Raw genomic sequence first — 23,755 nt, forward strand, 5'->3', positions numbered from 1 at the left:
GCAAGGTTTCTGCCCTTTGCTCTGAACTCCAGCGAGCCCTTTTCAAGTTCATCAGAGCCATATGTTTCTGACTCATTTACACAACTCATCAGAGGGTTCTATTTTTTTAAATGAGTGATTTATCTCTGAAAAGGCATATGGAGTTTTGTTAATAAGTGTCACTTTCTCCCTGAGAAACCAGCTAGCACATCTCAGCAAGGCCTGTGCCAAGAGGGCAGTGGGAACACCTCATGACTTAATGCTAGAGACCTGTTTGCTTTACAAGAAGAAATACAAAGTTTCTGCAGGACTGCGTGATCTGTGTGTGGGAAGATAACTGCTCTGAGCTTGGGATGGGAGCACAGCTCTTCTGGGCTAGGAACCCAGGAAGAATTATCTCTGAGAAGCAAAGGTGTCTTGGGCGAGCTATTTAATCTCCTCGTTCCTCCAGCCCTTGCCCTGGACAATGAAAATGCTAGTGTTCTCCACCTGACAGGCCTGTTGTAGTGAGGATGTGTCTGGCAAGGTTCTAACAGGGAACTCCAGGCTTAGCTGATGTTCCTCCACCCAGGTCTAATCCCATGCATTTCTCTGTCTTTTCTTTTCTGGGCCATCTTTCAGCTCACTGAAACCTAAATAATCCTTCATTTCTGAGCTAGAACTTGACCCCTTAGGAGACCATCCCTAATCGTTGACCTTGACCCCCCACGGACAGCCATTGCCCTCCTCCACGTGTCTCATCTTCGTGCTTCTGATCTCAGATTCCTTGTTGGTTGGTTAGTTGTCACCCTGCTTCTTCCTCACACAATCCAAGAGGTTTCTTGGATGCCAGGAAACCTGTGTTCACATTGATATAGCAAAGCCCTGGACAAATGGGTAGTGTTCCGGGTGTACTGATTCAACAGGGGAAAGACAGCAAAGGAAACCAATTGTGGCCCGTTCTTTCTGGATTCAGAAGGAAACCAAGGACATCCACCTGACTGTATGGGTGAACCTGGGCTGACCCCGATGAACAGGAAAACTCTCTTTGCTCTAAGTACTTGGCCAATACGCATCAGAGAACATTTTCCAAAATCATCAGCCAGCACTCTTCTTCATTTGTATCAGCTCCTTTAGTCACGTTCAAACCTTTGGGATCAAGGAAGGACACTGAAAGAATAGGGCCAGATTTAATGATGTCAATATTACTCTTAGAAGTCATGAGGCATAACAGAAAAAGGGAAAGTTCTTGCCCTCTTCATAAAAGATTTTATTGTTATTACCATTCTCTTCCTTCTCTCTCAGTCCATAGCCTATAAGAATAGATATAAGAAATAAAATATAAATTCAGATAGATGCGGCTCCCAGAGTCACCCATTGAATGTTAGCTATGCAGACAATAAGGTAGGGCTTTTTGGGTAATCTTTAAGTATTGCTTGCAGACACTGGATTGGTACCCACTGCTACCTGCATGATACATACTATGATAATTCCTAAAACAAAGGGGACAGATCATGAGTGCAAATGAAGGAAAGTGACTCAAAGCAGTGTAATCTGAAAAGGCTTTCTGGGGCAGAGGGACCAACATTTGTTCTGAACTCTGTGTAGGCCTACAGATAGGCCTTGATAGATGGTGATGGGGAAAGCTTCCAAAGAGAACAGCCACCTAGGCAGAATTCATGGTACATGTATGGGTAGAACATATTTTATAATCTTCCAACAGATCAGAGTGGCTGGATTGTAGAGTATCTATAAAGAGTATTAAAGTGAGAATTAAGGCCAGAAGGAGAAGTTTGATCTTGAAGAAAATAAGACTTCATTCTATACCCAAAAGAAAGTTCTATTTTTGATTATGGGATGACCTTATCACATCCACAGAGGAGAAAGATAAACCAGGCTATCATATTTATTCCTTATTGGACATCTGTTATATTCATGCAACTATTCCAATTGATTTGCATGAATTAATAATTCAATTCATTTTCATGCCAGGCCACGAGGTAAGGACAATTGCAGCTCATTTTACAGATGAGCACAATGAAGAGCAGACAGAGTAGGTGATCCACCCAAGTCCAAATAGCCGCAATCAATAGAGGATACAGGTCTCCTCTCTCTCTGTCTCTGTCCCTGTCTGTCTCTTTGTCTTTGTCTGTCTGTCTCTGTCTCTGTCTCTCTGTCTTAGAACCTATGCTTGTTGGCATGAATGTGTATGTGTGTGTGTGTGTATACAAGTGTAAGCCTGTTATTTGCACATATGTATATACATGTCAATATGTGACTGTGGAAGACAGAGGACACTTAGGTATCATTCTTCAGGGGCTGTCCTCTCTGCATTCTCAGTGCTAGGATTACAAGCTTGTGACAATGTTGTGACAATGTACTTGGTTTTTTTCTTTTTCTTTCTTCCTTTTCCTTTCTTGTTTTTTTTTTTTTTTTTTTTTTTTTTTTTTTTTTGTTGCCCCAATTGGCCTAGACTTCTCTATGTATACCACACTGGCCTCACATTCAGAGATATTCACCTGCCTTTGTTTCCTGACTTTTTTTGGACATGGGTTCAGGAGATTGAGTGAAGGTCGTCATGTTTGCTTAGTAAACACTTTACTGACTGAGCTATCTCCTCATCCACTGTGCACTTAATGTTAAGATTACCACAACAAAGAAACAGAAGGTAATCCCAGAAGAGAGCTATTTTAGTAGTCGGTAAGCATTCCTGAGGGTAGTATGGACAATGGTTTAGGAATAGAAAGAGACACGCAGACCATTGTGGTAGAAGGCGTGGAAAGATTATAAAAGCCAGAGGTTTGGAAAGCAGAAACAATATCCCCAGCTGTCTGTGAAGTGGGGAGTAGAGAAAGAGCGACAGAAACAGAAATCTTTGTATCTAAGGATTTGAACCGCAAAAGGCATGACAAGATACATAAGACAAGTGAAAACACTAATTTTGAACACATAGGACATATTTGTGTAAATCCTACTTGAAGTTGGAAGTGTAGACTAGAAAAGTTAAGAGATATAGATGTTAGAACACTTAAAGCCAGAGTAGGTCATTGTGGTAGTTTAAATAATCCCCCATAATCTCACAGGGAGTGGCACTATTAGGAGGTGTGGCTTTGTTGAAGCAGGTACAGCCTTGTTAGAGGAAGTGTGTCACTGTGGAGGTGAGTTTTCAGGTTTCCTGTACCCAGGATACTGCCCAGTGTCTCAGTGGCCTTCCTATTTCTTGCAAGACATAGGACTCTCAGCTACCTCTCCAGTACCATGTCTGTCTGCATACTGCCGTGCTCCCCACCATGATGATAATGGGCTGAATCTCTGAACCTGTAAGTGAGCCATCCTAATTAAATGTTTTCTTTCTAAAAGTTGCTGTGGTCATGATGTCTCTTTACAGCAATAGAAACCCTAACTACGACAATCATAGAATCAGCAGACACATTTAGTCTTTGAAGCTTGGAAAATAAATTACTAGTCAATATGTTTCTTCTCATTACTTAAAGTAAAATGTTTGTACATTCATTTGAATTATTCCTCCTTTTTCTCCTCTGTCAAATCAAACCCAGGACCTTAAGCATGCCAAGCAAACTCTCTATCACTAAAGTGCATCCCCACCTTTCTCCTTCTCCTTCTTCTCCTTCTTCTTCTCCTCCTCCTCCTCCTCCTCCTCCTCCTCCTCCTCCTCCTCCTCCTCCTCCTCCTCCTTCTTCTTCTTCTTCTTCTTCTTCTTTCACATTTGCAGCTGTACTTTCCCTCTTATTATGGCTCTTACTGCATTTTATACATTTTATTATCCTGTCTCTTTTGCCCACTTGTTCCAACTGATATTCTCATTGACTCTGCAATTCCTTCATTGAGCCAGTGTTTAGGAAGTCTCCAGGACGCCCTGTTGTTGGTTGCCTGCCAAAACTTGATGGTAAGATACTATTGCTAAAGATACTACACTGATTTTTTCAAGTACCTGGAGAAATGAAATTGATACTGACCAGAAAGCTTCCTTCCTGCTGGCAAGCTTCCAGCAATTTAAGCTACTGGGAGGAAAAAATCATCAACAGTCTTACCAAGCTGTGAACACTGTAGGCTACAAAAATGACCAGAGTGGCAAGATATGCCCATGGGTGCAATAGTGGCACAGATGCAATATGAGTAGTCAACTGCTTTTTGATTTGATTTAAGGCTCTCTCCAAGGATGTATAACATGTCCGGTGCTATAAAGCTAGCTAAAAACCCATCACTCAGAGGCCATAGGAGTGACCTGCTACTGTCATTCTGCTTAACAGACAGTATCTATCTTCTTAATTTGTGTCTTTACTCATAGACCAGTGCGGTCTCAGACCTCATCAGAGAAGTTTCTTTAAGGGGATGGTGGTAGTCTCAGAAACTCAAAACTGACCGCAGTGCAGAGAATCAGTGTTGGTAGAGTGCTCAATGACAAATAGGACATCTGTCTCAACCCAAACCCCCAAAAGGCTTGGGAACCATTGTGATGGAGATTTTAAAATCCAGAGGTTGAGGAAAATCAGAGAAAATGGTGTCTTCTGGATATGACAAGATCACTGTACTCAAAAATCCACATCATATGTGGGTGCCTACATATGATGATCAAACCATTCGGCACTAACATCCTGTAGGTAGGGGAAGGAGTTCATGAGACCCACTCACTAACTGAGGATCTATGAACCATTGGTGCCTTCTAGATAAGGGAGAGTCAGTCAGGACTGGTCTCTTGTAGGTGATCATACTCAAGTGGATGGCTCTATACCTGTGAGTATATGGGTAATATGAATTCTGCTAGATGGGTCCTTTGCAAAACAAACAGGGATATGAAGTTGGGAGGTGAGGAGGTGTGTGGGAGGAGTTATATAGGAGTTGGGGTGAATATGATTAAATTACATTATTTGAAATTCTAAAAAGAAGAACGCATTCTTTCCAGTTTTATTCTGTCATTGGTTTCTGTTTTTATTTCATTGACGTTGGAAAAGATACTTTATATGATTTCAGTACTTTGAATTTTATTATGTTTTTTGTTTTCCAACATGTTTATGGTGGATAATATATGTGCATTTTATAAAATGAATGTTTTTCTGTTGTTGGATACACACACATACACATATACACGCAACACACACATATACACGCAATAGTCATTTTATGACTTTTGCAACCTGGGCAATTTCCTCTGCAGTTACATTCATGGTTTAGTTCACACTGCTGCATAGCCCAGGATAATAATGGCAGGACAGTAATAAAGAATAAAATGGCTAAAAAAATATAATATATCTAACACACATATGTATTAAATCTAATTTATTTGAATTATTATTCAAGACTTTTATTTCATAATCAGTCTTTTGTTTGGTTGTTTTATTGGTTGATAAAAAACAGTATTAGAATTTTATACCATATTTTAGAGCTATTTTTGTCTTTAAATCTGTCAATAATGACTTATATATGAACCTTATACTTGTTATATCTTCTTGGCAAATTGACCACCTAACAATTTGTGATATCCTTTGTCATTTCTGTGGAGTTTGACCTAAAGCATATTTTGCTTAGTATTAGTGTCATCAGCTCTTTCTTTAGTTACTTATGAAAAATTCTTATACTACTTTCATTCTCTCTGTCTTTCTGTCTTTGTCTCTCAGATCTAATGTGAGTTTCTTGTGGGTAGTGTATAGTTGGGTAATGTTTTTTAAACACCATATGTCAATCAGTGTATTTAGTTTAGGCGAATTTAAAACATAAGTCTTTTCAATTTTCTCTCATTTGGAACTTATTGGTCTTCTTAAAATTGTAGATGCATCTTTTCTGAAATTTGAGAACTTTTCAGTTTTTTTTTTTTTTGAGTAACCTCTCTGGTCCTTTTCTCCCATCCTTCTTTGATGTCCATACAGCATATATTGTATTTCTTGATGATGTATCATAAGCTTCTTAGGCTCTGTTCACTCTTCTTTTTACTTTCTCCCCTTTAGACTTTATAACTTCCAGAGTGCATAATTCCCTATGCTTGAATTTACAGATTTTCTTTGCTTACTCAAGTGTCCTGATGAGTCCTGCTAGTTAATTTTCAATTTGGTTATTGTATTTTTCAGTTTTAGAATTTGTTTAGCTTCCTTGATAATTTCTAATCTTAGTCTCATTTTGTTCATGTATTATTGGTCTTTGTTTATTTGTTTTGTTTTGTTTTAGGTTCTGTTTTTCAAGACAGGGTTCCTCTGTGTCGTTTTGTTGCCTGCCATGGAACAAGCTCATGTAGACCAGGCTGGCCTCAAACTCACAAAGATCCTCCTGCCTCTGCCTCCCGAGTGCTGGGATGGCTTGTGCCATCACCACCCGGCTTGTATTGTTGTTCTTTTGTCTTTACTTCTTCACCCATGTTTTCTTAAGTCATGTGGTGTGTGTGTGTGTGTGTGTATGTGTGTGTAAAGCAAGCTCTCATTCTGTATGTTAGACTGACTTGTAGCTCAGTGTGTATCCTAGGTAGGCCTCAAACTAGTTACCATTCTGCCCTAGGCTTCTGAATGCAAAAATATAAACTTGAACCAACATACCTAGCTTTAAAGTCTACCTATTTTGTGGTTTTGCAGGGATGGTTTTTGACACCTATTTTCTTTCCTTCAGTGTTGTCCTGGCTTTTATTTTGAGAGCTCTCTCTCTCTCTCTCTCTCTCTCTCTCTCTCTCTCTCTCTCTCTCTGTGTGTGTGTGTGTGTGTGTGTGTGTGTGTGCGTGCGTGTGGTTGTGTTTGCATTGTGAATTCTTTTTCATTGCTAAAAATTAAGCATTTGGGGGGAAAGACAACTTTCCATGTCTTTGAAGACTGTCTTTGTGTTGAAACACAGTCCAAGAATAGAGCCATGCAAGAGGAATTCTGAGTGCTTGTGAGAAAACTCCAAGAAAGCAAGACAAGAGTCCCGTGACCTCAGTTTCTTTAAAAATATGGAATTGTTCTTGGAAAGTGCTTTCCTGCCCCTTGTAGGTACAGTGGATGGGAGTGAATTCAGCTGTTGTTATCCACACACCTCTATGGAAAAACATGTTTTGACCATGTATGATTTGTCCTTACGATTGTACATTTTACTTAGGAGACTCTTCTTAACCCTCAGAGTATAAATTTTCTGATGTTCTGAATAAAGTTGGCTATTGTATGAGAATTTAGTCTACCTCATTTTTAAGCACTGTTCTCCCAGGTTTACGCCACTAACTTTGTCCCAGAGGAGTTCTGATTTTACTGGATTTGTTCAGTCTTGGATCAACATAAGGAGAAAGCTTAGAACCTCTCAGGTCCTCTCTCGCCCAAGTTTTCATCTAGTTATTCAGTTACCTCTAGCGCACAGCTACTTGCAAATGTTTTATTTCCTGAGAATCTTACACCCATAGCCTTCCTCTTGGAGCCTTGGATGGTCCATTGTATGTCCCTATCAGTATCCCTTGTTCCAGGTTTCTGTGTGTCTGTCTCCCCTAACTTTCCTAAGGAATTGCTGATTTTCTCTGCCTCATGTCTGAGTTTAGTAAAACTCTTCAGTCTCCACAGAGGTGAAAAAGAAGTCCACTCTGTTCCCTCCAATTCAAGGGAAAAGATAGGGAGCTGCCAGTCCCTCTTAACCAAGATAGTGCCATGTCAGAACCAATGCAAGGGAAGAGCGAACAAAATTAGCATAACACTTTTTACCACTTGGAATTTGCTGTTTTCTTGGTTGTTCTAGGCCTTTCACTGTCTTCTGTAGCTCATATAATGTTGCTTTTAGTCAGTTTATTTTTTAGATGTTTCTATGAAGGGACAGTGTGTGAAGCCTCCCATTCTCCAGCATCGTTTTCCTGATCCCTTCAAAAGCCTCTGGCCATTCTATATCCCTGACATCCTGAAAAGTCAAAAGAGGAGCAAAGGCTGGATTCCCCTATGTTAGAATGGATGGGTTTCTCCCAGGAGTCTTATCTATAGTATGCAGAAGGACAATTCTTCCACTATCAAATGGACAAAATTGGACACAAAAGTGGACAAATCTTCCACTTTTTAAAAAAAAACATTAAATAAACATATTCTAGTATAATTATCATAAGCCTAGACCTTTATTTTCACCATAACTGGTTCCAAAGTATGTTTTGTCCTAGAAAGGCAGCTATGGAAACACTATCTCAGCTTGAATTGTCACGAAAGTAGAAGCTAGGACAGGGGAACTTATGTAAGAACTTCACTGGGTGGAGGTGAGTCTGTGTTATGGAAATGAAAAATGAGAGTGAGGAGCAGGAGATTAGAAGACCAGGAAAATGTTGTTAGATTGCTGTTGCTGCTGCTGCTGCTGCTGCTGTAGACATCCGGAACTTTGTTTTGCTGAACTTTCCAAGATATATACAAAATCATCAACTTCCAGGAGTTTCCCACACAGAGGACAGAAAGGCAGAGGATCTGTTAGCTATGAAGGGTTGCCTCGGTGTCCTTAACTCCTCTTTGGACTCTTCTTAGGCATGCTTTTAGGTATAGAGAGTTCTTGTCGGCCTGTGAGACAGTGATGAAGGTGGGACACAGGTGGGCTCTTCCACTGGTCAAGAGTGTGTGACTTGGCTGCAGGGGTGTTCTGAGGTAACCAGAATGCTGGTATGTGTTGTATAGGGTCAAGGGTGCTTTTGCTCCAGCTTCACAGTTACATGTGGTGTTCTACCAAACAGAACTCAGCAAAAATCTCATCTGTTTTCTTCTTCCCGTTTCCGGTCTCTCCTCTTCCTTGCCAAATTCCATGTCTTTAAAAAGAATCCCAACTCCACAATAATAAGGAAATAATCCCAAAGTTCTCCATGCTACTGGCATTATCTAAATTGTTTCCTTGTTTTCCTGATGGTTGGCCATCACAGATTTTATACATTTGTTTCTCAGGGGGAAAAAATGTCCTTAGCACATTCTCTATCTTTTGGAGTGTTTATATACTGAAGAAACAGGGAACAGGGGACCCAAGGCTACAGGTTTAAGTGATAAACTGCCCTAGATTCCATTAGCTCCTGTGGAAATGCAGCTTAAAGGAGGTGCCCCCAAACCAGGCACGTGACATTTACTCTGACTCTTTCCCCTGAGGAGTTCTTTTGGCTGAACAGCAAGCTCTCTGGGCTGTGCAACAAGAGAACATCCCTAACATAACATACAGGCTGGGCAGCTGCTGTTAGCTGGAGATGGCTCAGCATGAACAGCTGTGGAAGGGTTGACCTTTGTGGGAAGAACACCACCAAGCCCCACTGCTGTAGGTTGGCTTCCATTCGGGCTTAGCACAAATGAGCTGTAATAATAATTTAGCAGATACACGGGGGGAAGGAGATTAAGACGACATTTTGTTTGAAAAACTAAAGGGTAAAACAAGAAGAAATTGTATGGGGGAAAATTGAGAACATTTTCTAGAAATGAGAGAGATAAATTTGTGAAAGAAGGGACTTTTCTTTTTCCTGTGTGTGATGGTGTATTTCTTACACACATTTATTTCACATACATGTGTCCTGCTTTTCTAACCCACCCTGTTAGAACACATAAAGCCCTTGTGTGGGTGAGGAGAGGGAGGCTAGAGTGTCTCCACTCAACTCTGGTGTGTGTGTGCATATGTGTGTGCATGTGTGTATGTGTGTTGTATATGCTTGTGGGCTTGTACATGTGGGTGCACATGTATGCACGTGTATGTGGGGCCATCTTTCCTCGATTATTTTCCATTTTTACTATGTGACAAGGTCTCTTACTGAGCTGGAAGCTCATCGGTTTGGTTCCATTGACTGGCCAATGAGCTTTAGATATCTACCTGTCCCTACCCTTCATCCCCCAAGTACTGAGGTTCCAGGTACGTGCAACCACACCCAGTTTTTTTTAAATGTGGGTTGAGGGGATCTGGATTCAAGTTCTCATGCTTGCACAGCAAACAGCAACTGGGCCATCATCACAGCCCTAGACTGTATTCTTAAGCCAATCCTGGGTTCTGGAAAGACGGTTCGCAATGCTTTCTTGAGTGGGAAATCCACTGGCAAATGTCTTAGCTAAGATGTTCTGGAAAAGTTATTAGAACCTGGGACTTTACATCCTGGGAGAAGACTTTTGTAAGATCACTTGAAATCCCTAGAAACTGCTTATAGCACAATACAACACACACACGCACACATGTGCACACACATGCACACACACACACACAAACCAAAACCAGGAATTATGTGAAAACATGAATCATAGAAGCTGGAAAGGCAGAGACATTTGTGGCGGTGGACAATTGGAAATAAATTTTGGTTGCCTTCTGTAAGCAATGCCAGCTGTGGTCTGTTTTCTCAAACTAAGACAGGCTGCACAAGTCCAAGAAGGAAAGGATTTTCTCCCAAATGCTCGAAGCGTGTCTGAGTTAAGACAGCTATATCCTAAGATTTACCTCTTCCTTAAATCCCTATTGTAGTGTGGGGTTCATGGAGAAAAGGGCTAAATGTCAGTTTTCTAAATGTGCCAACAAACTGAGGTCTGCAGAGATTAAGCAAATTCAAAGGGTGTTTAGTTTTCCCACTGGATTTGAATTTTGAATAACCTCCTCTACCTCCTCAAATCTAGAACATGGGTTGGTGCGCTCTCAAGTTTTGTAATTGAGGCTTTATTGGGACACACTCATGTTTTTCTATATACTCTGGGTGGCGGGTTCCACATTACAGTACATGCCATTTGGATGGAGATTATGTGGCCCACAAAGCTCTTAACATTCACTACAGGATCTTTACAGAAGAACGTTGCTATTCCTGTTCCAGCAGGAGGAAAGCTACAGAGAAATTAAACTTCTATTATGCTTAAGTTCTAGGAAGTCATGGCTTTGAGTGCAAGAAACCAGATGAAGAGCTTGAATGGAGGCTTAAAGCAGTGGAACATTGTGTTTCCCCTGTAGAATGTAAACACGTACTTAATGGCAAAGACAAGCAAGTGCCAAGAGAGGAAGAGGGGACCTTTTGGCCAGAACATGCCACCTAAAGAGAGAGAGAGAGAGAGAGCGCGCGCAGGGAGGGTTTTGTGCTTTAAGAGAAAAGCTATAGGAAGAAGTGGAAAATTCCTGATAAATTAGGAGATGCTTCTTGGAGACCGGATCTATCAATATAGCCTGGGCTACGCTTCAACTTGTCACCATCCTGCGTGTTGGGGTTATAGATATGTACTGGCAGTTCTGGTTTTAGGGATGATTATCAACAGAAAGAGTGTGGCTTGAGTTACCTTATTATAGAGGAAGTCTTCTTTCCCAGTACAGAGGGCTATCCTGCAGGAGGCCACAGGGCAGCTACAGCAGACAAGTGTTTGTGGAGAATAAGAGGAATGGGAATTTGCCCTAAGTAACTGTTTTCCTTAAAACCTGAAAATAAAAATAGATGAATATAGATTTACAGTGTTATCCCTGGATTTTAATTCCCAAATTGTGCTTTTAGATTTACAACAGAGAAAGCAATCTTAACTCTCACTTGGGTAAAGAGAGCCAGTAAAGCTGGGAACCATCTGGAAAGATAGTTAAAAAGGCAGAGAGACTGCTCCTCACAATACATTACAAGTTAGATAACTTGTTCTGTTACATCCCGTGGGAGGCGTGGACATGACCAGGTAGGAGCTTGGTATGTGGCTTGAGGCCTCGGAGGACCACTAGGTAATGATGCCCTCATCATAAAAAAAAGCTGATCATTCATGCCTCCTAATCACCATCCTTCCCCGAAGCTGCAAACACAAGAATTGGGCCAGGATTTCAGCACTCTTTGACTACACGTGGCTTTTGCTGCGAGGTGCTGTTTCCGCTGACCCCCTAGACGGAATGATCGAGGGGCGTCCACTGGCCTAAAATTTGGTTCATCTTTTTTCTAGTTACTCTCTAATTTCTGGTTTGAGGGTTAAGGTTGTAAATGAAAAGCATGTAGGCCTGCATCACTGTAGGGCTGAGCTGATGTAGAAAGAGCTCTCAGAGCCTGTCCTAAGACGGGCGGTGCAGAGTGGATGGCAAACAGTCTCTTTCAAACCAAGCTCGTGAGTGGTGTGCACCCTGTGATCAGATAATGGTTAGATCATTGGGAGAATGCTGGGAAGCCCTTACGCATTTCTCTCTCTCTTAGCTTAGCAGAAGGTATGTAACAATGGTCCTATAAAGTACGGAGAGCAAGATTTGTGGAGCTGGTGCTCAGTGCATAGAAACTACCCATATTAGACAGGGTGCTTTAGAGAAGGACAGCACAGAGACACCTATAGATAACCTATGGGGCATCTGTTATGAAACTTGAACTCACATATTATGGAGATTGGGGAAAACCGTGATCAGTCGTTTGCAAGTAAAGATGGTGTGATTCAGTCTAAGTGCAAAGGCGTGAGACCCTCAGTTGGATGCTGGGTACACAAGTCTGTGAGTCCTTGAGTCCAGAAGCCAAAAACCCTGGAATTCTGATGTCCCCATGAAGGAGATGGATGTCCCAGACGAGAAAAGAAATTAGACCTTCCTCTACCTTTCTGTTCTAAGCAGCCTTCAACAGAGCAGACGGTGACTATCCACACTGGTGGGGCTTGACTTTCTTGGCTCAGTTTGCTGCTTCAGATGTTGATCTTCTCTGGAAAACCCTCCCAGATACATCTAGAAATAATTCTTTGCTGGGCGGTGGTGGCGCACACCTTTAATTCCAGCCTTCGGGAGACAGAGCCAGGCGGTTCTCTGTGAGTTTGAGGCCAGCCTGGTCTACAGGAGCTAGTTCTAGGACAGGCTGCAAAACTACAGAGAAACCCTGTCTCAGAAAAGGAAATAAAGCTTCACTGGCTAAAAGGATTAGTCTGATTGACACATAAAATCAGCTGTCATATGATTATTATATTCATTATTGAAGGCAAACAGAAAAAAAATTCAAGGTTTTGTTGCTGTTCAGTGAAAAAAAATTCTGTTTATTTAAAACAACCCAAAAGTCCTTAATCTGAAAAAAAAAATCACTACAAAATTACTGTAGGTTTTGGAATTTCCTCTAGAAACCTATGTCTTAATTCCTCCTGCAGCAATCTGCAGGCACTTGATTGCTCAGGAGGCTGTATGAGCTAAGCATGCATTACCCCTGATCCTCTTTTGTTCATAATTTCTAAACAAGCAACCTAAAATCCCCCATGGAGCAGGCCTCTCCCCCAGCCCCTGCCCTCACAGAAACTCGATTCTTGCTGTTTTGTACGTTTTCATGATAAAAGAAATGTAAACATTTAAATAATAATGTATTTTTAAAGGCATAATGGGGTTAGGTAGGAAAAACAACCATTTAATATCATCTGCAGAAGAAATCTAATAAGTTTTGGGGTTCACTGGGGAGCCAGAGAATATTTGGTTTTATGAGAGGATTAAGTTTTTATTGAATTACATTTCTACACAAGGCATGCTGGTTCTTCTACTAAAATGGGAAGTTTAACTCGGTGAATTTTGGGCTAGTAAAGTATAAATCAGGATCTGAATCTTCTGTTGAATCGGTTGCCTCAACAAAGACCCTGTCTGGGCTTGAATGTTGCCAAAGTGGCTAAACAGGTATGCTCAGTACCTGTTGGTGGAGCGGCTGCAGGGGACGGAACAGCAGAAGTCTCAGGAAGACCAGGTTCTGGTTTCGCGTTTTTCTACTAACACTTAGAGCACCCATACTTCTATGAACTTTGGTTTTATCACTTGTGAAAATAAGAAAGAGTATCTGGGGCCAGTGAGATGGCTCAGCAGATAAAGGTGCTTGCAGCCAAGCCTGAGGACCTGAGTTCAATCCCTAAGACCCACATGGTAGAAGAAGAGAATCTATTCTGCGTTCTGCAGCTTGTCCTCTGACCTCCACATGTGTGACACATGAATCTTGGAGCAACAGGTGTATGAGCACACACACACACACACACAAGAATATGTGAAATGGTTTTCAAATGAAGGTATTCTATTTTTAGAATCACTCCAAATTATTCTAAAGTACTGATCTAATGACAAGCTAGCAACTTAAAGCTCCCTTAAGGGAAGTAGTTAAAACACACGTTTCCTAGAATGAATTTGGAATCCAGCTATCAGTAGGGGACTGGCTAAATAAATTGTAATTTGTTCAACCATACGTGCCCTTAAGAAGCAATTGTTCTGCATGTACCCATATAGAAATATCTCTAAGGAATACAGTTGATTGAAAAAGCAGAGTGCAAAACCCCATGTATAAGTGAAACTATGTATGTGTGGCATTGCATAGACCAGCTTTTGGGTTTTGTGTATGAAAGAATATTCATGAAATTGTACACGGTATTTGTAAGGTCTGACAGCTCCACTTACCTAAGGTGTTAGTAATAACAATAATGTGGCTTTTAAGGGTTGATCCACACCACGTGCTCCAGCGTCTTCTTTTTTTGTGTGGGGGCAGTTTAACATTTACTTCCTAATAAGTCACAACAAAGAGGAGGCCTGGTACTCGCGGAGGAATGCAGAGTGGGCAAAGCAACACAGTAGTCCAGCATTCTTGTAAAAGTGACCCCACCTCTTAGACTCTTACCTGTGAACCCAAGTTATAAAGACTCCTAATCAGATTTTGTGATTCTAGTTGAATTTGCATATAGTGTTTATAATGTATCTGGGGAGACACAGAAAAACAGAGACATGCCTACATTCAAACAGGAAATGATTGAAGAGCATGGAATTCTCAACCAACACTTTAGAGGACTTTGTTTGACACCTGGGGGGATGGAGAAGGGGTAACCTCCATCCTTGAGGAATTATATGAGCTCACATGGAAGACAAAATCAATTACAGGAACCAACTAGAGAATAATACTCAGCCACATGGATGACCCCAGATCACCCGCGTTCTTGTAGACTGCGCTCTAAAATGAATATTGCTCACCTGAAACTCAAGAAAGCCAGACTCGGCAATAAAAATAAAGCCCACACCCTCCTTGTGCTGATCTGTATGCTAAAGAGTCAGTAAGGGAACCACAGAGTTCCTTTGTGCTGATAAAGGTCCCTGTCCTCCAATTTCTGAACACTGGTCCAAAGTGAAGACCCCCCCCACCCCGCCTTACATGCTTTATGACCAGACACCTCCCTTTTCAGCCAACAGTTCATTTTCAAGTTGAGACTCTGACACCCCCAGATAATCTCTGTGTACAAAAATTACCAACGATAACAGCAAAGAGGGGGTATTACAAGGGCAGCCCCACTGCGTTGGTATGAAGGCTTCAAAATAGCAAAAGGCTCCTCCCTGTCTGAGCAAAATGCAGTTGGGAAGAGGGCCTAGCTAGGGGCAACCAGGTGGCCATATGGCCTTTCTTGTCACAAAGACTCTAGTTAATATGAGGACCAGTACATGACAGGGGCTCTGAGCAGGTCAGATTTGACGCCTAAGTTGACTCCACTGGCAGCCAGAGTCCGATAAAGGCGTCATTGATTTAGGAATTTCTTCCAGACAGCTCTAATTATGGCCCTGATCTCAGGGTGTGGGAACACATAGACACCATTGTAGAGAGGCTCAGTGCTATCAGGGTCAAGACCAAAGTTCTGCATGAAAGAAACTCAACATCGCTTGGTATGTAGGAGGAGTGAGTCTGCAGGGAACTGTGTTTATCCAGTATAATCAAGTTCCTGGTCCTTTCTGAGCTTATGTTTGTCATTCCTGGTGGGTCCTTTGTATGGTACCTCCATCTCTGTGGCTTCAAAATCTACCAAAAAGGTGGAATGGATGAGACAAACATCCCATCCTCAGAGGTTGTATGTGGAAGAATCTAGAAAACAGATTGGCTCTGTTTTCCTACACTCATCTCCTGACTAATATACCAATTGATGAGACAACAAGCAAAAGTCACTGGGTCTTACTTAGTTTTGAGATGGGCTTTCAAGCGTCCCAAGCTGTCTTCAAACTCACCATGTAGCTGAGGGTGGCCTTGATCCTTCTACCTCTACCTCCTGAATGCTGGGATGAAGGTTTGAGTCATCACGCCTGGTTTACATGGCCCTAGACATTGCATGCAAGGCTTTGAACATGCTAAGCAAACGTTCTACCAACTGAGATACATCCTCAGCCCCACACAGAGATTTTTGCTATTAAATTAATCAGTATTTGTCAGATCTGTTTATGCATCATTGTCAAAATGATGATTAATGAAAATGGCTTCAAGCCCAAGACAATTTGGGGGGACTTTTAAAAGCCTTTTTCTTAGAAATTAGAAGTCACAATGTGCCAGACATAATAAGATCCAACTTCCAATGATCAAAAAAAAAAATACCGTGAGTAATGGCAATAATGTTCTCATCAAGCAAAACAACAGCTCAGGGTTTGGAATAGAAACTCGGAGAGTCAGAAAAAATCTGGCCATATAAGGGTGACAGCCTGGACTTGGAAGTAGTCTTACCTGCCGCAGAGCCAGTGAGTACATTTCCTGCCCAAATTCAGAATGAAGACATCTTGAAAGAAATATGTCAATCAGGGTTCTCACAGATTTTGGAGCCCTTTAAGCCTACAGCTTAACATTCCTGAACAACATTTGACCCTTTCCTGCCAAGGACCCTGGTGATGGAAGGCTCCTACTGGAGCAGCCCTGAGTTTAAAACAACAAAACAAAACTTTTCCTAATGTTAAGCTAATGTCTGTTTCTTCCTCTGCCCTGCTCACTGGTCTTATTTCAGCTCTGGGAATCACACAGAACATAGGTAAGCCCTTTGTTCCATGTAACTGGGAATGGCTGCCTCATAGCCAAAGCCCAGTTTAAAGTGGAAATACATAACCTGCTATTTAAAGACAGTAAGAATTTCAAAATGGTACTAACAATGCACGAAACCAACTGTGGAGCCCTTCTAAGAGAAGGATCCTGTGTAGACACAGGCAGGCACCCACAGACAAGGGCAGTGTCAGTAACGTTTTATTTCTGAGTACTGAACTCATTAGAGAGTACACACAGGAAATAATTTTATTTCTATTTGAATTTGTGTTACACTCTCTCAAATCTGTCTTACAGACCCCGTGGAATATCATGGTATAAAAATCTCACTTAATATGTGGACTGTTTCTGTCACTATATATATGCACTATATATATGCAAAGGAGTATATATATATATGTATATATATACACATACATACATACACACACATTTATGCAACTGTTTGGGAAACATAAGCCCGCTACCTGCTGCAGTGTGGGAAGGGGACATGGGTCAAATGGCAAATGTGGAGGGAACTGTAAGCTGGAGCTAATCCATAGAAAAGCCTTTTAGGGGCACTGGGGAAAGAGAGTCCTCTGAAAGATGCCCAGACAGTGTCTTTAGGATTCAGGACTGCTACCGGGCAGCTAACCTATTAAAGCCACTCTGCAGCGGGCCGTCTGTGGCTCTAGTCAGGGAGTCAGATTAACTAGAAGATGTTACTGAGGTCATCTAGATGAGAGGACAGTGGCCTGCATGGGCAAAAACGCCAGCTGATGGTCCCGTATTTTTGTGAAGCCCACTTCTGTCCTCAAAAGAAAGGACTTGCTCTGTACACCAGCCACCCATTGACCTCAGGCTAGATGTTTCACCCTTACTTATTGAGTACTTATGAAAACTACATATGATGTAAATGACTTCATTTATATTTGTAGCTACCTGAAGCTCACAAGGGCTGTCCTCTATCATAAAGGAGTGACTGACAGGGAAATTGGAGCCCAGGCTGTATGGCTACCGAGCTCATCAAGACCACCTGCCATTACATCAGTGGGCTTGCTGTTGCTGGAACACTGTCAAATACAAGATTCACACCGATTGTAGTTACTGTTCTAGGGCTTTGAAGAGATAGCATGGCCAAGTGATTGTTAATAGAAGAAAGTGTTTATTGGGACTCACGGTTCCAGAGGGTGAGTCCGTGACCGTCATGGCAGGGAGCTCGGCAGCAGACAGGCAGACATGGTGCTGGAGCAGTAGATGAGAACTTCCATCTGATCACTAGCATGAGGCAGAGGGCTAACTGGGAAGGATGTGAGCTTTTGAAACCTCAAATCCCACCTTAGGTGACACACCTCCTCCAGCAAGGCCACTCCTAATCACTTCCAAACCGTTCCACAAAGCACCAAATACTCAAATATATGAGCCTATGGGGACCATTCTCCTTCAAACCGCCACATTCCATTCCCTGGCCCCCATGGGCTTGTGTCCACAACGTAATGCAAAATGCATTTAGTTTAACTTCAAAAATCTTTCTGCTTGGAGACTGTTTAAATGTCCAAAGTCTCTTCTGAGACTGAAAGCAATTTCAGCCGTAATTCCCTTTAAAATAAAAATGCAAAGTACATACTTCCAACATATTATGGCACAGAATATGCATTACCATTTCAAAGGGGAGGAATGGGGGACATAGTGAGGAAATACTGGACCAAAACTGATCGTAATCCATCAGGGCAAACTCCAAATCCTGTAACTCCATGTCTGATATCAAAGGGCTCTATGCTCCAACTTTGCTGGCTGTGAATCACCTCTTTCTCTTGGTTGGTCTGGTTCCACTTTCTGTATGCAGCTTTTACTGGCTGACATCCCGCTGCTCTGGCACCTTCGACATCCTGGGATCCAGTGCAGTCCAGGCTTCACTTTCATATCCTCATGCAATAGCTCTCCAGGTCTCCACGCAGGAACTCTAGAAGTCTGGCCCCAGCAGCTTTCCTTAATCTTGGAGGAAGGTTCTAAGACCCCTTTACTCCTGTGTCCTTCATGACTCTAAAACCAGAACCAAGGGGCTAATGCTGCCAAATTCTGCTGCCTGCTTGGGGTGCAACCTCATCCCGCCTCAAATTATATTTGTATAAGCTTTGATTCATTGTTGCTTTTTTTTAGGAACAGATAATCCTTCGGGCCTTTTATTTTCACAAGTTGCAAGTTTAGCTGGTCTCTCCGTGAGGGTGTCACCCTCTTTTTTCTATTTCTTGTTATCTCTTTCAGCACAAACCATGGCTTCAACACTAAGTTTCCTGATGCTGTTTTTCTTCTCAAACTGTTCATTCTCTATTTCCTTTTGACCTACTCTGTTTTGTTCTAGAACCTGCATAAGAATGGTCACTACCAACCATGCAGCAGAGTCAATATTCAGCTATCTTAAAGTTCCTCATGCTAACAACATTTGCTCCAAATTTTTTAATTTAGCCTCAAACACATTCTTAGGACAAAGGCAAAAAGCAGCCACATTCTTTGCCAAGGTATCACAGGAAAAAAATCTCTAGCCCACTTACTAATATTCTTCCCCTCTGAAACCTCTTGAGTGAGGTCTCCAAAGTCTACATCGTTCTCCACACTACTGTCTTCCAAGTTCCCGCTTACACTGGCCTGTCAAGCCCTGCTTACAACCATTCAACTGCTTTCATAGTCCAAGTAAGTCTTACACATTCATTAAAAAAAAAGACAACAGGAGGCAGAGGCAGGCAGATCTTTGTGAGTTCAAGGCCCGCTTGGTCTACAGTGCTCTGTAGACCAGACAGTTCCAGGACAGTCTCCAAAGCCACACTGAGAAACCTTATCTGGAACCACCACCACCACCCCCAAAAATAAAAAACAACATAGTCAAGTTTATCATAGCAATAATTCACTTCCTGGCACTCAACTTCTGTCTCAGTTACTTTTCTATTGCTCTGAAGAGACACTATGTCAAAAAAGCAACTTATAGGAGAAAGAATTTATTGGGACTTATAATTCCAGAGGGTTAGAGTCCACGCCCATCATGTCAGGGAACATGGCAGCAGGCGGGCATGGCACCAGAGCAGCAGCTGAGAGCTCACATCTGATCCATAAGCTTGAGGCAGCAGACTAGCTAGCAATGGCATGGGCTTTCAAAACCTCAGAACACATCCTCAGTGGCAATCCTCCTCCAACAAGACCACACCTTCTAATACTTCCTAGATAGTTCCACCAACTAGAGACTAAGCATTCAAATATATGGGTCCATTATAGGGGCTGTTCTCATTCAAACCACTATCACACCACAGAGAAAATTTATCTCTTCTGGCTATCAGTTGTGGCCATCCAGGATATAAACATACAAGGAATAGGGATCTCTAATTCCTCTGGGGACCTTGGCCACATGGCTCAAGCTAGGCATACATCATTCAAGTCCAGTGACGTTTGCTTGCAGCTGAGTTGGGGATCCACCCACACCTTTTTCTTTTCTTAGTTTCTCGAACTCCTCTGCACCATGGGCCTCCAAGTGAGGTGAGCTTTGATACTTCTTCCACCCTTTTCTGTTACTGTTCCAATTATGTATTTCCTGAATGGTTTCTGACCATTTCCCATTCAGATTTGTGACATAGTTATTCTTGTTCATGCTCAGTTCTGTTTCTTGTTCAACTTCAATTCAGGCCCACAGTATTTTATAAAATGATATTTGATAAAAAAAAAAAAAGAGGAAAGGACAAGAACATTTAAAAACAATTAGATCTCAGGTTACACAATTTTAGGACTAAGTGTACAAACACTCTCCTGTCTTCCCATCCCTCTAGGTTCAGGAATATTGTGATAACTCTTGATTCTGGATATTTGTCCTTATGTCCTACCTCCCCCAACCACATACATGTGTGTGTGCGTGCATGCACTCACACACACACGCGCACACAAAAATCTTTTTTCCTTGTGATGACTTTAACTGTCCAAGACTGCACTGTTTTTCCCATTGCTGACACTTCTGGAAGTCTACAGCAAATCTATTGTGTTGTCTGTAGTCAGTACTGCTGAATAGCACTGTGTCCTGAGCCTAAGTCCTCGCCCATTCAAGGAAAGCTCTCTTTCAATAGAGCTCCAGGCGCAGGCCTCTGTCTCTTTTCATTAAGGTGTCTGCGGCGGCTTCCAGCACTCTGCTTTACTGGTTCACAGAAGAACACACTATTTCAACAGAACTATAGAAAGCCCAGGGCAGGGAAATCATGTCATTCCCCAAGCCTGTTGGAACGAGTTGCAGGCCATCTGAGTCCTATGAAGTAAAGTAACGACTTCTTATCAGTTTGGATTGATGAGTGAGAAGCTGGACGAGGTCCTCCACAAAACCCAATAATAACACAGTTTCTGCTTGAGTTCATTTGGGAACAGCCCACTTCTAAAGAGAATGATGCCCCAAGGAGCATTTTGATCCTAACAATGGGGTAATTGTCCTCTAGAGATACAGCCATTCCTGTGTTGCCAGATATTTTGAGCTATTTGAGCAATAACTCGATTCTGGGTGACTGTAATAATTTATTAGGCCAGTCACTTAGATGATACAATTTTATACAAGCAAAAAAAATTATACAAGGTTCTGGACCAGTCTTTGTCAATCAGAGGCATTTATTTTAACCTATATAACAAATATTCCAGGGCAGAACTTTTAGGTCTCAGATTAGCAGTAGATGAAATGTTTTGTGCAGAAAGACCCCACTAGCTAAGCATTCTTGTTTTATGTATGGTTGATACAATCCTCTAGAATTTTCTATCATGTCCAAGCAGATTGGAGTGATTTTCTTTTAACAATTGGAAGTGAATAAAATCTGGTTATTTCCAGCTTCCTTTGTTCCATTATTTATTCAATCATATAATCCACAAATTTTACTTGGGGACTAAAGGTTCAAGCGTAAATATGCAATGAACATGGCTTTCAAGGGGTTTGGAGTGCACTGGGAAGCAAGGCCTTTGGGCAGTGCAGTCACCTATGCTACTGGTACTTATGTGAAAAGTGCCCTGGGAACATAGAGATGAGAACATGTTCTGCTTGCAGATTCACAGAGAACTTTGCCGAGGAGCCTGTTTGAAGCATAAGAGCTTTGCTAACAGATCAGGTAAAAGATGAAGCAGCACAGATAAGCATTCAGGGCACAGGCAGGTAATAAGCTATGTTGGTTTGACTAGGCCTAAGTGATCTTAGGGAATCTGAGAGTTTCACTGTCCTAGGCAAACCAAGATAGACTATTACCCTAGGGAGGAAGAAACACCTGCTGACATTGAGAGTTAATTGGCCCTTGACATTTGTATAATAATGTTATGCTTTATTCCAGGGATGTCCAGTCTTTTGACTCCTCTCAGTTATATTGGATACGGAAATAATATCTTGGGCCACATATTAAATATCCAAACACTAATGATGATGGGCAAAAGCGATATAGTTTGTGTCTTAGGGTTTCTGTTGTTGTGAAAAAAAACCCACCATGACAAAAAGGGAGGTGGGCGGAAAGGGCTTATTCGTCTTACACTTCTATGTAGCTGTTCATCATCACAGGAAGTCTGGATGGGAACTGAAAGAGGCAGGAGCCTGGAGGAAGGAATCAATGAAGAGGCCATGGAGGGGTGCTGCTTACTCATTTGCTACCCCTGGCTTGCTCAGCCTGCTTTCTTATAGAACCCAGGATCTCCAGCCCAAGGATAGAAGCATCTTTAATGGGCTGGTCATCCCCCATCAATCACAGATTAAGAAAATGCCGCCTTCAACCCACAACCTGCCTGCCTACAAGATGTGCCAGGGGCAATGATGACTCAGAGCTTGTGGGAGTGGCCAACCAATGATTGATCTAACTTGAGACCTATACCACAAGAGGAAGTCCATGCCCCACACTGTCTGGATGGCTAGGAACCAAACTCTGGATAGCCCAGAGACCTAGGGTAGATCCAAACATGACTAGGAAAAAAAAGACAATGAAAAAATTCCTAATGATATTCTGCTATGCTCAGATTGGTGCCTAGTCCAGTCATCATCAGAGAGGCTTCCCCAGGCCCCTGAAAGCAGATGGGAACAGTTGCAGAGACCCATACTCAAACATTAGGCAGAGATTGGGGAGCCCTGTGGAGGAGGGGGAGGAAAGATTGTAGGATCCAGAGGGGTCAAGGACACCAGGAGAACATGGCCCACAGAATCAACTAAGCAGAACTCATAGGGGCTCAGAGAGACTGAAGCTGCAATCAGAGCCTGCACGGGTCTGCACTAGGTCCTCTGCATGTATGTTGTGGTTGCTTAGCTTGGGGGTTTAGTGGAACTCCTAACGGTGGGAGTGTGGGGAGTCTTTTACTCTTTTGCCTGCTCTCATGACCCTTTTTCTCCTGCTGCATTGCCTCATCCAGCCTTGATACTGAGGATTTGTGCTTAGTCTTATTGTGTCTTGTTATGTCAAGTTCGATTGCTATCCCTGGGATGCCTCTTCTTTTCTGAAGGGAAATGGAAGAGCAGTGAATGGGGGAAGGAAGGGTGGAGTCTGGGAGAAGTGGAGGTAGGGGGGCTGTGGTTGGGATGTATTGTATGGAAGAAGAATAGATTTTTTAAAAGAAGAAGAAGAAAAGAAGAAGAAAGGTAAATGTCTTGCAGCTGGATCTTGGGGAGGCATCTTCTCAATTGAGGTTCCCTCCTTTCAGGTAACTCTAGTTGTATGTCGAGTTGACATAAGACCAGCCAGCACAGTTTGTATATAATTGCATCTGATACCTTAGTTCTTATTTTTAGTGTACTTCATTCTTAAATTGCTCACAAATGTAGGTGCTGCCAAGAAGCAACGGCCTGGGTAAGGTGTGAACGTGAAGCAAGGAGATGTTGGTCTCAGGAAAGACAGAACCTAGAATAGTTCAGTAAAGAGACATCATCAAATATTCTTCAAGTTAAAGGCCAGACTGCAGCTCTTTGCAGCTCTGTGCTTTCCATTTGGAAACTGGCAGGTAACATTGCATCAGCCGAAAATGGAGCCCTAGGGCTGAAGAGATGGCTCAGGACTTAGGAGTGCTTGCCACTCTTAAAGGAGACTGGAGTTTGGTTCCTAGCACCACTGTTTGGAGGCTCAAAACTGCCTGTAACTCCAGACGTAGGTTATACAGTGCTCTCGTCTGGACTCCTTGGCATTCTCAGGCGTTCTTATATATACAGAG

Source organism: Alexandromys fortis, unplaced genomic scaffold (assembly GCF_014885135.2).
Source record: "Alexandromys fortis isolate MF-2015 unplaced genomic scaffold, M_Fortis_MF-2015_v1.1 scaffold_108, whole genome shotgun sequence".
Taxonomy (NCBI): domain Eukaryota; kingdom Metazoa; phylum Chordata; class Mammalia; order Rodentia; family Cricetidae; genus Alexandromys; species Alexandromys fortis.